This window comes from Uranotaenia lowii, chromosome 1, assembly GCF_029784155.1.
Source record: "Uranotaenia lowii strain MFRU-FL chromosome 1, ASM2978415v1, whole genome shotgun sequence".
Classification (NCBI taxonomy): Eukaryota; Metazoa; Arthropoda; class Insecta; order Diptera; family Culicidae; genus Uranotaenia; species Uranotaenia lowii.
Genome location: NC_073691.1, coordinates 207,879,802 through 207,894,038, shown reverse-complemented (window position 1 = coordinate 207,894,038; position 14,237 = coordinate 207,879,802). Strand labels below are relative to the sequence as shown.

At 36.5% G+C, this 14,237-nt stretch overlaps 1 protein-coding gene across 1 annotated transcript in view; it reads left to right on the top strand.

Moving 5' to 3' along the window:
* LOC129745480 (5-hydroxytryptamine receptor 1-like) overlaps positions 1–14,237 on the top strand; it is a 244,886-nt gene that overhangs the window by 201,333 nt on the left and 29,316 nt on the right. The gene's annotated exons all lie outside the window — the stretch shown is intronic.

Genomic DNA, 14,237 nt, shown 5'->3' with positions numbered 1-14,237 from the left:
TGTGCATTTTGAAAGTTCTGGATTTTGTACTGTCCCACTCGTTTTCGAAATGATTATGTTTTTGTGTCAAAAAACTCATCGTTTCTAACGCATTTCCTGAATAGACTGATGAAACATCTTTTCAATGAATATATACTAATTTGTGTCATTTTTGTTTAATTTTTGTCTGATTTTTGTCTAATTTTTGTGTCATTTTTGAGCCATTTTTTGGGTCATTTTTGATGTCATTTTTGTGTCATTTTCGTGTCAATTTTGTGTCATTTTTGTGTTATTTTTGTGTATTTTTTGTATCATTCTTTTGTCAATTTTGTGTCGTTCTTGAATCATTTTAGAGTCATTTTTGTTCCATTTTTGTGTCATTTTACTGCCATTTTTGTGTCATTTTTGTATCATTTTTGTGTCATTTTTGTGTCAATTTTTGTGTCATTTTTGTGTCATTTTTGTGTCATCTTTGTGTCATTTTTGTGTCATTTTTGTGCCGTTTTTGTGTCATTTCTGTGTCACTTTTGTGTTATTTTTTTGTCATTTTTACTGTCGTTTTTGTACAATTTTATCATTTTTTGTATCATTTTTGTCATTTTGGTCATTTTGGTCATTTTTGTCATTTTGGTCATTTTTGTCATTTTTGTCATTTTTGTCATTTTTGTCATTTTGGTCATTTTTGTCATTTTTGTCATTTTTGTCATTTTTGTCATTTTTGTCATTTTTGTCATTTTTGTCATTTTTGTCATTTTTGTCATTTTTGTCATTTTTGTCATTTTTGTCATTTTTGTCATTTTTGTCATTTTTGTCATTTTTGTCATTTTTGTCATTTTTGTCATTTTTGTCATTTTTGTCATTTTTGTCATTTTTGTCATTTTTGTCATTTTTGTCATTTTTGTCATTTTTGTCATTTTTGTCATTTTTGTCATTTTTGTCATTTTTGTCATTTTTGTCATTTTTGTCATTTTTGTCATTTTTGTCATTTTTGTCATTTTTGTCATTTTTGTCATTTTTGTCATTTTTGTCATTTTTGTCATTTTTGTCATTTTTGTCATTTTTGTCATTTTTGTCATTTTTGTCATTTTTGTCATTTTTGTCATTTTTGTCATTTTTGTCATTTTTGTCATTTTTGTCATTTTTGTCATTTTTGTCATTTTTGTCATTTTTGTCATTTTTGTCATTTTTTTCATTTTTGTCATTTTTGTCATTTTTGTCATTTTTGTCATTTTTGTCATTTTTGTCATTTTTGTCATTTTTGTCATTTTTGTCATTTTTGTCATTTTTGTCATTTTTGTCATTTTTGTCATTTTTGTCATTTTTGTCATTTTTGTCATTTTTGTCATTTTTGTCATTTTTGTCATTTTTGTCATTTTTGTCATTTTTGTCATTTTTGTCATTTTTGTCATTTTTGTCATTTTTGTCATTTTTGTCATTTTTGTCATTTTTGTCATTTTTGTCATTTTTGTCATTTTTGTCATTTTTGTCATTTTTGTCATTTTTGTCATTTTTGTCATTTTTGTCATTTTTGTCATTTTTGTCATTTTTGTCATTTTTTTCATTTTTGTCATTTTTGTCATTTTTGTCATTTTTGTCATTTTTGTCATTTTTGTCATTTTTGTCATTTTTGTCATTTTTGTCATTTTTGTCATTTTTGTCATTTTTGTCATTTTTGTCATTTTTGTCATTTTTGTCATTTTTGTCATTTTTGTCATTTTTGTCATTTTTGTCATTTTTGTCATTTTTGTCATTTTTGTCATTTTTGTCATTTTTGTCATTTTTGTCATTTTTGTCATTTTTGTCATTTTTGTCATTTTTGTCATTTTTGTCATTTTTGTCATTTTTGTCATTTTTGTCATTTTTTGTCATTTTTGTCATTTTTGTCATTTTTGTCATTTTTGTCATTTTTGTCATTTTTGTCATTTTTGTCATTTTTGTCATTTTTGTCATTTTTGTCATTTTTGTCATTTTTGTCATTTTTGTCATTTTTGTCATTTTTGTCATTTTTGTCATTTTTGTCATTTTTGTCATTTTGTCATTTTGGTCAGTTTTGTCATTTTTGTCATTTTTGTCATTTTTGTCATTTTTGTCATTTTTGTCATTTTTATCATTTTTGTCATTTTTGTCATTTTTGTCATTTTTGTCATTTTTTTTTTCATTGTTTTTATTTTTGTCATTTTTGAGTCATGTTTGTGTTATTATTGTCATTTTTGTGTTATTGTTGTCATTTTTTCATTTATGTCAATTTTGTCATTTTAGAACAAAAAAATCCAAAGAGTTCAGTTTCGACCTTATCTTTTTTTCTATCATGCATCTGATATTGACGTTTAATTAATTAAATACTAAGTAACTTAACATTTTTAAACATTATGTTCAGGTTACTATTTGGAATCTACCAATAAAGAAATGGTTGGATTGTGCTATCCAAAAATTAGCCATGCTGTTTATGCTAATTTTATTTCTTTTGATCTTCTGGGTAGAAAATTAAGCATATCCGGACACTCGTTCGAACAGATTATATACAACCATAAAGCCAACGATGTCAACTCCCACCGGAAATCAATGTTCAAAAAGTCCAAATTACCGTTAATAATGGACCGAAGAGCCTCTTTTCGAAATCGGCGGAAGCCCTCGAAATCCCCGAATGGCTCAACAAATCAGACGGACGGAAAACTTTACCCGAACCGTTAAGACCAACCGGGGACCAAACCCTGTGAAGTAGCATTTCTTCTCCAGTTGCAACCGGTGGCCAGTCAGCAAGAGGAAAAAAACCCTAAGAACATCTCAAAAAGGAAAAAAAAAACTTGGAAATTGCAAATGTAGGATACTTACAATCCTGCCAAGTGCCACATTTCGCAGTCAGCAAAATACGAGATTGGACATGGGTAAGGGGACCGAAAGCAGATAATAAAAAAAGAAAGGGAAGAAAACAGTCACCAATGGACAATAAACCAAAAAAAAGGGAAAGTTTCTTCCAAGACGCAAAAGCTCCATGGGATCAGATCCGAGGAATGTACAGAACTCCACTTTTGAGGGTAGAAGGGAAGAGAGAAAAAAACGGCCAAGAGGACCAAACCAAACCAGCTTTACCAATGGAGCTTATCTGGTCTTTAAAGTTCAGCACTGATGGTGAATAAACAGGAAACAATGTTCGGTTCGGATCCAAGTTTTGAAGCACGCTTTGAACCGCACGATTATCGAGGAAGAATTTTTCTTCCGGCGGTTTTGGTAACCAGTCAAACTGTTCAACTGTTGTTGAACGCGAGAGGTTTTCTAAACTATAAATTGTGCGATGGGTTGTTTGGGGTAAAGTTAAGATTTCAAGCGGAACTTCTATTATCTTCCTTGCGGGGTTCGGAAATATTTCAAGCAAAAATTTCATTTTGTAACTAATTACAATTTTATTGATCTGTTCTCTATAAGGACATTTCAGGATATCATTTATTACGTAAGCAACAAAAAGAGAAAAAACTTATATTTTTTTTACAATAAGGTTAAATTTCAACTTGACGTATTTTTTTCAATTTTGCATTTAAAAACCCTAAACACCCCTCATTTTGAAGGTGTGTTTGTGTAGAATGTTGTTCCTATTTTGATTTTGGAATTCACTCTTCAGTTGTTAAAATGTCGTCCAAGGAAGAAGAGCAGCGTATCAAAATTTAGCTACTGCCGAGCTACTCGCCGAGCTAATCGCACGCAAAGCTGGCAAAATCGCTTAAAGATGCCAAATCAACCGTTACAAACGTAATTAAAGTGTTTGAGGAACGTTTGTCGCCAGGCAGGAAGTCTGGATCGGGGGGAAATCGAAAACCGGAAGCCGCTGAGACGACAAAGAGAGTTGCCGGTAGTTTCAAGCGAAACCCTAACCTCTCTCTTTACGAGATGCCGCAAATAAGCTGGGTGTATCGTCTACAACCGTGCATCGAGCCAAAAAACGAGCCGGACTATCGACTTACAAGAAGGTAGTGACTTCAAATCGCGATGATAAACAAAATACGACGGCCAAAGCGCGATCCCGGAGGCTGTACACGACGATGCTGACGAAGTTTGACTGCGTGGTAATGGACGACGAAACCCACGTCAAAGCCGAAAACAAGCAGCTTCCTGGACAGGAGTGTTATACGGCAAAAGGAAGGGGAAAGGTAGCCGATATTTTCAAGCACATGAAACTGTCAAAGTTCGCGAAGAAATATCTGGTTTGGCAAGCCATCTGTACCTGTGGCTTGAAAAGCAGCATTTTCATAGCTTCTGGGACTGTCAACCAAGAAATTTACGTGAAAGAGTGTTTGAATAAACGTCTGCTGCCTTTCCTGAAGAAACACGGTTGTTCCGTACTTGTTTTGGTACGCTGCCGATTATTTTTCTATTTTTTGTATTTATCATTTTATCACTATAGTGTCTTCGAGAAAGTTGTAGATCATCAAATTCCAAAAAACTTTGTTCAATACGTCAAAACTCTATCTTTCGAAACAACATGTTTTAAACACATTTTTTTCAAAAACTAACCTCAAAAAACGAAAAATTCGTTTAACTTTTTTCGAAGCGAGTTTTGAGACTAACTTTGTATGAGAGAGTTGTGACAATTGAAAAACTACACAACTTCATTGAAGGTGTCAAATCACTATTTTGAAGTTTAATGGTACTTTTTGGGTGATTCCTTTAAAAAATTGTATGTTTTTTTTGTTCAATATCTCTGAAAGTTGCAAACATACGAAAAGTAAAATTTCATGCATACAAATGATACTATATGTTCATGAAAGCGGAAAGATTGCCCTTTCTAGTGTATATATTTTTGTTTTGCTTTGAAAAAAACCAATGATCACGTTTTTCGAGTTTTAAACCACAGTGCGTTAGTGTGAAGATCAATTACATTAATTTACATTGAAAATTCCAAGTTAAACGGCTCCAAACACTTCGATAAAAATATTAACTTACGAAAGTCACGTAAGCAGTGTTCTGAAAATCAATCAAAACAAACACTCAGGATGCGTTTCCTGTTGGAAACATTCTGATTGTATAATGGGATAGCGCCTCTCGCAACTGCTTCGCCTGGCTGGTATGCAATCTCGATCAGCGCTCCTATCAGCTATGCAAACCGAGTCGCATCATTCAGAATTATCGGTTTAGCAAACATCGCATATCGGAGATGATTGAGATACAAACTGATCCATTCTGGATGTAGCTCACTCAGTATCTGCCTGAATTATATGAAATTCAAAATTATTTTTTGCAGGACGAGAAAAATCATACAGTTGTGCGGGACACCATAAATTCTCAGTAGTTTTAATGTGACGGACGACAGTTTAATAAGAAACTTGTAAAAATTGAAAAACACGGCGAAAGTGAACATCTTTCCCTCACAAACACAACTACAATTTGATTTTGATCATATTGATGTTAAAAAACGTTATAACAACAAATAAATTTATTAATTTGCTATATATCAAATCAAACAAAATACACTAATGATCGGCTTCATGTATCACTCACTCACTGCCTGATCCATTCACTCCTGATCGAAGACCAACAAGATTCGCCATATGCATTGCGCATTGATGAGATTCCAATTTGATGATGGTGCTGTACTGTTTTGACAGCAAACATCGTGCGAGGTGATCTGCATTTTAGCGATGAATTGAACGATCGATGATCGGGTAGGTCCAGTAGCAATCAATAACGAAACCCGACCGCTGTACGTTCAGGTGCGAAGGGCAATCAGAAACATTCATTGAAAACGAGTGATATTCAGAACACTGCACGTAAGTATTGACATTCATTGAACATTTTTAATACCGAAAGCGTTAGGCCGATGACATAGTGATTGCGATGCGATGCGGCGAATGCGATTCAATGCGGTCAACCACATTTGATGAAAATGTACCTATGTGAATCGCTTAATCCTGGCATACATACTCAACGCGGCGAAGCAAATGTCAATTTGTTCCGCCGCTTGAGTTCGCATAGGCTGCGTCCGTAAATTTTCCTCCGATTCGCATCGCATCGCACTCACTATGGCCGATGACATAGTGAGTGCGATGCGATGCGAATTGGCGGAAAATTTACGGACGCAGCCTATGCGAACTCGAGCGGCGGAACAAATTGACATCTCCTTCGCCGCGTTGAGTATGTCAGGTTTAAGCGATTCACATACATTTTCATCAAATGTGGTTCACCGCATTGAATCGCATTCACCGCATCGCATCGCATCATATTCACTATGTCATCGGCCTATGTCATCGGCCTATGTCATCGGCCTATGTCATCGGCCTTACACAGTAAACGAAAATTACCGAGTTCGGTAATTTTTTTACCGAAATCCGAACATGTGTAAATCGTTAAACTGTTCGGTAATTTTTTCGGTAAAAAATAAACGAACATCGGTAAATCGATTCTTCGTTTATTTTTTACCGAAAAAATTACCGAACAGTTTAGCGATTTACACATGTTAGGATTTCGGTAAAAAAATTACCGAACTCGGTAATTTTCGTTTACTGTGTACACTTCGTGGGACATACGGTACAAAATATAAAAATAAATTACGCGTTTGTGATTTTTGGAGTTGTACGGAATACTTTTTCCTTCACTTCTGGGCTTCCGATTGGTGGTCAATCGTTCCTCGAATCGCTTAATCACTCGCGACACCGTGGAAATCGTGATTCCCAACCTTTTAGCGATGGAACGATGCAAGAGATCCTTGTTCTCGTGATGAATTACAAGATTTTATCTCGCAAGAGCTGTTCTTTCGACTCCATTCCGCGAGTTTTCATCACAGAACTTTAAAACATGCAGGATGTAAACAATGCATTATGAACTAAATCCACCCAAATTTTCATTAAATTCTACCCAACGGTTAAAAAGTTAGAGCAATTTCATAATGTGGCAATTTCATCGTGGACATTCTTTATACAAAAAAATATTCATTGAAATGCAAAAAATATTAAGAAAACGATTTTCTTAAGTAAAGCCGGTGTAGCGTTAAAATTAAGTATTTGTGAATATAAAATTTTGAGCGGGTAGCAATTGTATTAATTCGAGCCAAAATTAAGTGTTTAGAGTAAAGAGTGTAAACGTCAAACGCACAGGTGAACAACATAAACAAGAATCGGCAAAACAAAACAAAATCGGAGGAACGCCAGAATTCGTCATTGCGGTTGTGATTTGCCTGCTGGGAGATAGCGAACGATGTTTTTTCTGACCCAGCAGCAAACAGAACCATCTCCAGCGGAAAAGAAGCCGTAGGTCGAAGACTTTTCCGTGCCACTAGTAAAAAGGAAATTGGAAGACGAAAGAAAAATTGCACGTAAGGGTAAGAGAATCATACCGAAGTTTTCCCCTCACATTTGCATCAAAATCGTCTCGATTTCCAGTGCCGAAACATAACCACTAACTCGGCAATCATCCGGTGGAAGTTTTGATTGGAAGAAGACAACGACCCTTCGTGGGTGAGTAGCGATTTTGTTTGTCCAATAAGAAGCAAAAGTAGAGCCATGGTTATTAATCGGCAGGTCGTTGTTGGAGAGCCGAGTGTCGTTGTTTGGGATCTGGAATCGTTTTTTTCGCAAGCCGATCAGCCATCGCAGGGCCAAGCCGGAAGCAGACATATCGGAGGTGCTCCGGGTCATTGTCATGCACGTTTAGAGCAATGCACCCAGACAGGGTTGCCAGAATACCAGATGTTCCTGAGATACATGAGGAAACCGAACTGTGATATCACTGTCGTTTGTGTTGGCTGTCAGATGTTTGTCTTTAAAGTAGGATACGGGCCCGCGAGTAGACGTTATCTTAAGCTAGCTTAGGTTTTTAATGTGCCGTTAGAGTTGATTGTAATTACTGCTACAACATGTTTGGGTTTCTTTAATAATATTAAAACTCTACATAGCTGCGTGAGAATTTCAATTCCAATCGAGTTCTGAATATTCAAACAATAAATAACTATTCATATTTTGATAATTTATATTTGTTTTGCTGTGATACCTAGGAAATTTGAAGTAATTTTCTGGAAAGCAAATGAAGTCATTGAGTTTTTTTAATAAACAGTTTTTAGCTTCAGAAATTTGACATTTACAATTCTTTGTCCATAATGAAAATGCAAACATTTCGCATCCACGTTTTTAACAGATTTAAAAGTTCATTACTGTGGAACATTCAAGGCAGTTATGGCTTGTGATGCTTACGATGAGGTTTAGGTATTAACATCACAGTGAAATTCATTCAAAGAAGGAAAATCTCACTCATAAAAATCTCCAACGTACACGTCTCATTGAATGTAAAGAAATCAACAGTTTAGACTAGATTTCAGAAAATTCAATCTATCGTCTTGAATAATTCGTTCTGGTAAATCACTTAAAAAGGGGTAACTATTTTTCTCCCTAGCCCATGGCAGGAAACCACTTAAGCATCACACATTATGCAAACCATCTAGGTACTTTCCTTCGATAGTGTTATTGTTTCAGAAGTGTGAGGGTACACACACTTCAGAACAATGAGCACATCCTTTCGCCTTGCTGGAGCATAACCCATATATGGAGATGGCTTTTTAGTTGGCTAGAGATCGAGATATTTCCTCATCAAAGGCCACTTACAGTTGCATCGGAAATCCTCACCTTCCAAGGATGGAACAATCGGGGGTCTTCCTGTAAGTATGCTCTGGGCTGGTAAACTTCCGGTGATGTGTAACCAGCTCTTACCTTTTGCCATATTTTCTCGAAGACACAAACATTCACATACACAAGCTGAAGTTGAAGGACAAACACTCGACAACTTGAGGAAAACCTTCGGCGGCCCCCATTCAGCTGGCTAATGATACACCCAAAGATGAGGGAAACTCACAGACGGAAGCAGGTTTAAATGTGAAGGAATTGTTCCGCAAATGAGGATGGAGAAATGAAGGTGTACCCAGGAAAATGAATTTCAATTTACATCCGACAGCTAGCTCTCACTCAAGTCACTAAACGGATGCTAAAATGGCCTCACTTGAGATGATACATGATGTTGTTGTTGGAATGAAGAAGGGGTAAAACATACTCGAGAGTTTTGTTTGGGTGGTTAGGCGATTGAAGCGATTTAAGACCATTTCCTACCTTTTGCCTGGAACCTTGGCTTTGTGTGCTCTCCATTCGGTAATTATAAGCCGGATCGATTGGCCATATTTCAGTAGACACTTGTACCGAGACTGCTCGGATTTCTCCGGATGGGATTTGGACGCAAGGGAAATGTAATCAATTTAATAACTCAAAGTCGAAACAATCTTGGTGTGTAACGAGGAGAAACGAGCTGGATCACTAATCGTGCTCATAAGGTAACAATTATCGTTAATATTTCCTTGCATAAACACGAACCAATTTATTGCTCTCGGTTGTCGATTTACATTAAAATTTAAGACAACTTCCTTGGTTTTGGAGCTGTAATTTTACAGCTCATAAACCAGCTTCTAGCACGGTGAAATTGTCAAATCATGCTCGAATATTAATTCTCGATTTTATGATCCGGATAATGTATTGAGAAAATTCATATTCTTAATGGATTATGGTTTTTTTTATATTTTGATTTCCTACGACGTTAACATTTAATTCTGACTTCTCGAAATTTTTTATTAAAGATCCGTTGTTATTCGAGTTAAACCCCGAATGTGATAAAAGGATAGATATCCACTCCTAAGAAATCTAATCAATCTCCAATCCCCTCCCCAACCTTCAAAAACAGTTCCAAAATCATCAAAACAAGGCAGCAAAGTTTTCAATTTAAACTTGCTGTGTGGGGATGATACCTTCCGTCCAAATTAAACCGGGACCGATCGGGTTTTTGTCAGAAGTCGCTCGGTAAACATTCACTCGTCGACATACATACAAACAACAAACGTTGTGGCAGCAACAGCAGCACTGTGTGAACCAACAGTTCGCAACTTCTTTAAAACGTGAAGGCAGATTCAGAGTGGTTTCTGTTTTTGGGCCCCCTGAAATTCAACAAACAAACACCCGAAGTGAGTGGCATCATCAAATCGACAAACATCAACATCATCAACAACAAACAACACAACGACGAAATGTGGATTGTTTTGATTCTGGGCGTTTTCGGAGAAATGTTTCAAACATTCTCAGGCAGGTGTTGGGAAAAGGGGATCATTGGATCCCGATCTGGATTTTCTCTTCTTTTTTGTTTTGAAGAAACTTTGAGAACTTCAGAGCTTTTTTTTGTTTTCTTGTATTTGGAAACGAACATTTTTCAACTAACCAACCTTTCCAATTAAAGTGATCACGATTTCCAAAGCTATTTTAGTACCACTGTTCGGACAAACAGTTGCTCTCAATTCACTTGAATTTATTTTTTAGCTGTCCTCTCGATTCTATTTATCGTTCGTTTTCAAGATATTCTTCATGATTTTTTATTTCCAAGTTTAGCTTCATGTCGTCGGCATATGTATATTTATAAGTATTTTGAGATTTTTAAGGATGAAGGTAATGTCGTTTACGTACAAGATAAAAAGAAGTGGTCCTAAATGTGAGCCTTGTGGAACGCCTGAAGTGACTTGAAAGGGATTTGACTTCTTTCCATTAAATTTTATGATTTGTTGTCTGTTTGTTAAATATGATTCAAGCCATTTCAGAAGTCCCAAATCAACTCCAATTTTTTGCCACTTATAAAGTAGCATCGGTATATCAATACGATCAAATGCTTTGCTAAAATCTGTATACAATGCCTCAACGTGATTCCCATTATCCATTGCATTTAACGAATAATCTACGAATTGAAGTAAATTTGTTAAAGTTGATCGACCTTTGAAACTTTTTATTCACAATTGCCTCAAAAAGCTTGGGAATGCATGAGATAATAGCAATTCCACGATAATTACGTACATCAGCTTTCCGCCCAGATTTAAAAATAGGAAACAGAAATAAGCTTTTCCGTACTTTGGGAAAAATTCCTGTTTCTAGTGACATATTAAATAGCTGAAACAAAGGGTTTGTAAGTTCATTGGCAAGGTTCTTTATGAATACTGAAGGCATTCCATCTGGCCCATGTCCCTTTGAGGGGTCTAAATTTTTCAAACTCTTCAAGATATCCTATTTGTGAAGGTAATTGACTCCAATATTGTTAGGATATTTTGGATGAAATGCAAAATTATCACGGCCCCAATTTCTTCCGAATAAGTGGTATAGATTTCTTGGAAAAAAATTGCAAAAAGATTGCAGATCTCTTCTGAGTTATCACCAACATGTTCATCAAGTTGCATAATTGATGGAAAATTGTCTGATTTAAGTTTTGTTCTAACGTAATTAAAGAAATTCTTTGGGCAGGACTTAATTTCAAGCTCGGTTTTTGCATTGAACTCTTCAAATGCATTATTGATAGCTGAGTTCAGTTGATCACATATTTCCAAATAACTTGCTAGGTTTTCACTGCTTTTGTAATTTCTGTACGTTTTATGTGCTTTCTGTTTGCGATTTTTTTAGTTTTTATATGTTTATTAAACCAAATTGGATGTTTAATATTTCTATGGCATCGTTTTTTTCTTTAATGGAATGACTTCTGAAATGATTTGGTTCAGAATATGATAATGGCACTAACCGATGATTCGACATTTCCTTCTTCATTAAAAATTTGTTGCCAATTTACACAGGTAAGTTTATTTTTTTTATTTTTGCTTCGTTTGCAAGTTTGTATTCGAGAACTTTTTCATACTCGCATTCATTGGGTCTATTTTATTTATGTATAAAAAGAGAAAATTTAATCGCTGTATGAAACTTTTCATTTTTCCACAGTGGATTCAATGATTCTGTCACACAGAAATCATCAAGAATATTCGTCAAAAGAAAACCAAAATAACAATTTTTTCGACTTTTAACGTAATTAACCTGGCTTAGGCCTGACTTGGCAATTTCGTCAAATATCTAATGCAAAGTATTGTTTTCCCCAATGACTGGAAGTAGGATACATTCATTTTTAGGATCCGAGATGAAGTCAGCATGTGGTGTAAAATACACACAGGCAAAAATGTGCATTTCACCTTAACTAAGAGATTTAACCCAAATAAATATTTTCAAATTCTTTGAATTTTGAAGTAGCAATTATCGTGGAGTTAAAATTTGAAGATATAGCTATGAGAACTTCACCGCCTGACTTATTCTCAGACTCTTGAAGGTTCCTGTCGTCCCTAAAAACACTGAACATACTTTCAAAGATCTCTTTACTTTTAACGTTTTCATCCCAGTTTGTTTCAGTTGCCAAAACTGATGTGAAAGACGAACCAACTAAATTATTTTGAATTTGTTTAATTTTGACGGGACCTTTCATGCGATTGAAATGTTGACAGTCAATCAAAACTTCAGTCGTATCTACTCCAAACATCTACCGGGATATTCTAATCTAGGATGCTAAGCCCTCAGTCATGATGGGTATTTTTTTTTTGCTGGAACGTAACACAACTTCAGCTTGCCCTTATTTTTAATCTTCTTTACAAAACAAAACTGAATTCCTATGTGCTTCATCCGGTAAAGTTTTCTACTGACATACAAGCTCGATTGTCCTCAAACATTGTAACAGGCAATTGAACATTCCCATCTATAGACTTCAAGAGGCTCACGATCCCCATTACCTCACAGCTTGGTAGACGAAGTGCCATCACCTCGGCTTCGGTGGAGAACAGGGCCATGGACGCTTTCTTCCTTGTACACCAAGCGACGGTTTGTCCATAAAGCTGGATCACCAATTCCGAAATCGACTTCGGTCATAGGAATCGTTGCCCCAATCAGCGTTAGTAAATGCTCCCAGCAGCGGTTCAGCAGCCGATCGTCAATAAACCAGCTGATAGTCCCTGGTGCCCTTGAGAAACTCAAGGACACGTTTCAAATGCACCCAATGTTGCTCCGTTGCACCACACTGGAAGCCGGCGAAGTAATTCACAGCAGTACAGATTTCGGGCCTGAAAGTCACGGTGAGGTACATCAGGCACCCGGCTCACTTACGGTGCGGCTCGTCCGTGAGTGTACCTGGAATGCCCTTCTCGTGACGCAGTTTCGGGTCCATCGGCACAGATTACGGCTTACAGTCACACATACAAAAACGATCCAAAATACAACACAATCCCTTAAAGCTATCAACTTCCTGAAAGTATTTCATCACGAACTCCGATGAAATTTTTCGTTTCAGCTGCTGGATGACTTGCAAGGAACTTTCTGTGATCAAGACATCTTCTACGTAGACAAGTACATACACAACCTCACCATCTTTTTCGTGTAATACAAGCAGTGATCATGATTGCTTCGATGGAATCTCAACGTTAGTACGAAAATGTGGAATTTCAAATTCCAGTTGCGGGAAGACTGGTTGAGGCGGTTTATCGCCTTTTTCAACTGGCACACGAGCTCAAACCCAGGCGGTTGGCGCATGAAGATTTTCTCCTCCAAAGCACCGTTCAGGAAAGCGCTTGTAATGTCCCTTCGAGGAACATCCCAACCTTCATGGTTCGCAAATGCAAGTAGAGTACGCACCGTCAACATTTTGGCTACCGGCGAATATCTTTCGGAAAAGTCGAAGCTTTTGTGCTGCGTAAATCCACCAGCAACATGCTTGGTTTTGTATTTCTCGATTAAGCCGTCACTCTTTTTCTCAATTCTGAAAATCCATTTACAATAAACTATTTTGCGGTTGACTGGTGGTTCGACCAACGTCCATGTTTCGTTCTTCTCCTAAGAATCCAGTTCTTCTCGAATCGCTCGCTTCTGCAGCTCCTTCACGTCTGAGAGAATACCATCGACAAAGTTTTCCGCACTCAGAGCGACAACAGACACATCCATGTCGTAATCGGGTTAACCAATTTGGTTGAGCTCGCTGCCTTCCGCTGCGACGGAAATTTGATTCTTCAACGACAGTTTCGTCTGGAGAGGTATCGTCCGGCTCGATATACTCAACGAGATCTAGTTCTTTAACACTATGGTCAAGACACTATCTTTCGGAACACTCTTATTCAAGGTAGGGGAACATGCCCTATTATGCGCCACCTAAGCGAATCGCTGATTTTCTATGTATTCCACGTACAAATTGTGTTAAAAATGGGTGCAATCGTTGAAGAAAATTGTTTTCTACAAATGCCTATGATTTTTTATTACTCAAACTGCTATAGTTGCTTCAAAAACTTGATTTTTAAAAACCTTATTCAAAGCCACAGAACAAAACTGTGTTGCAAATACGCGCCGCCGTGTATTCAATACGCGCCTAGCAGCCGAACACACCCGAAAGCAGCCGAAGACCGAAAACACACC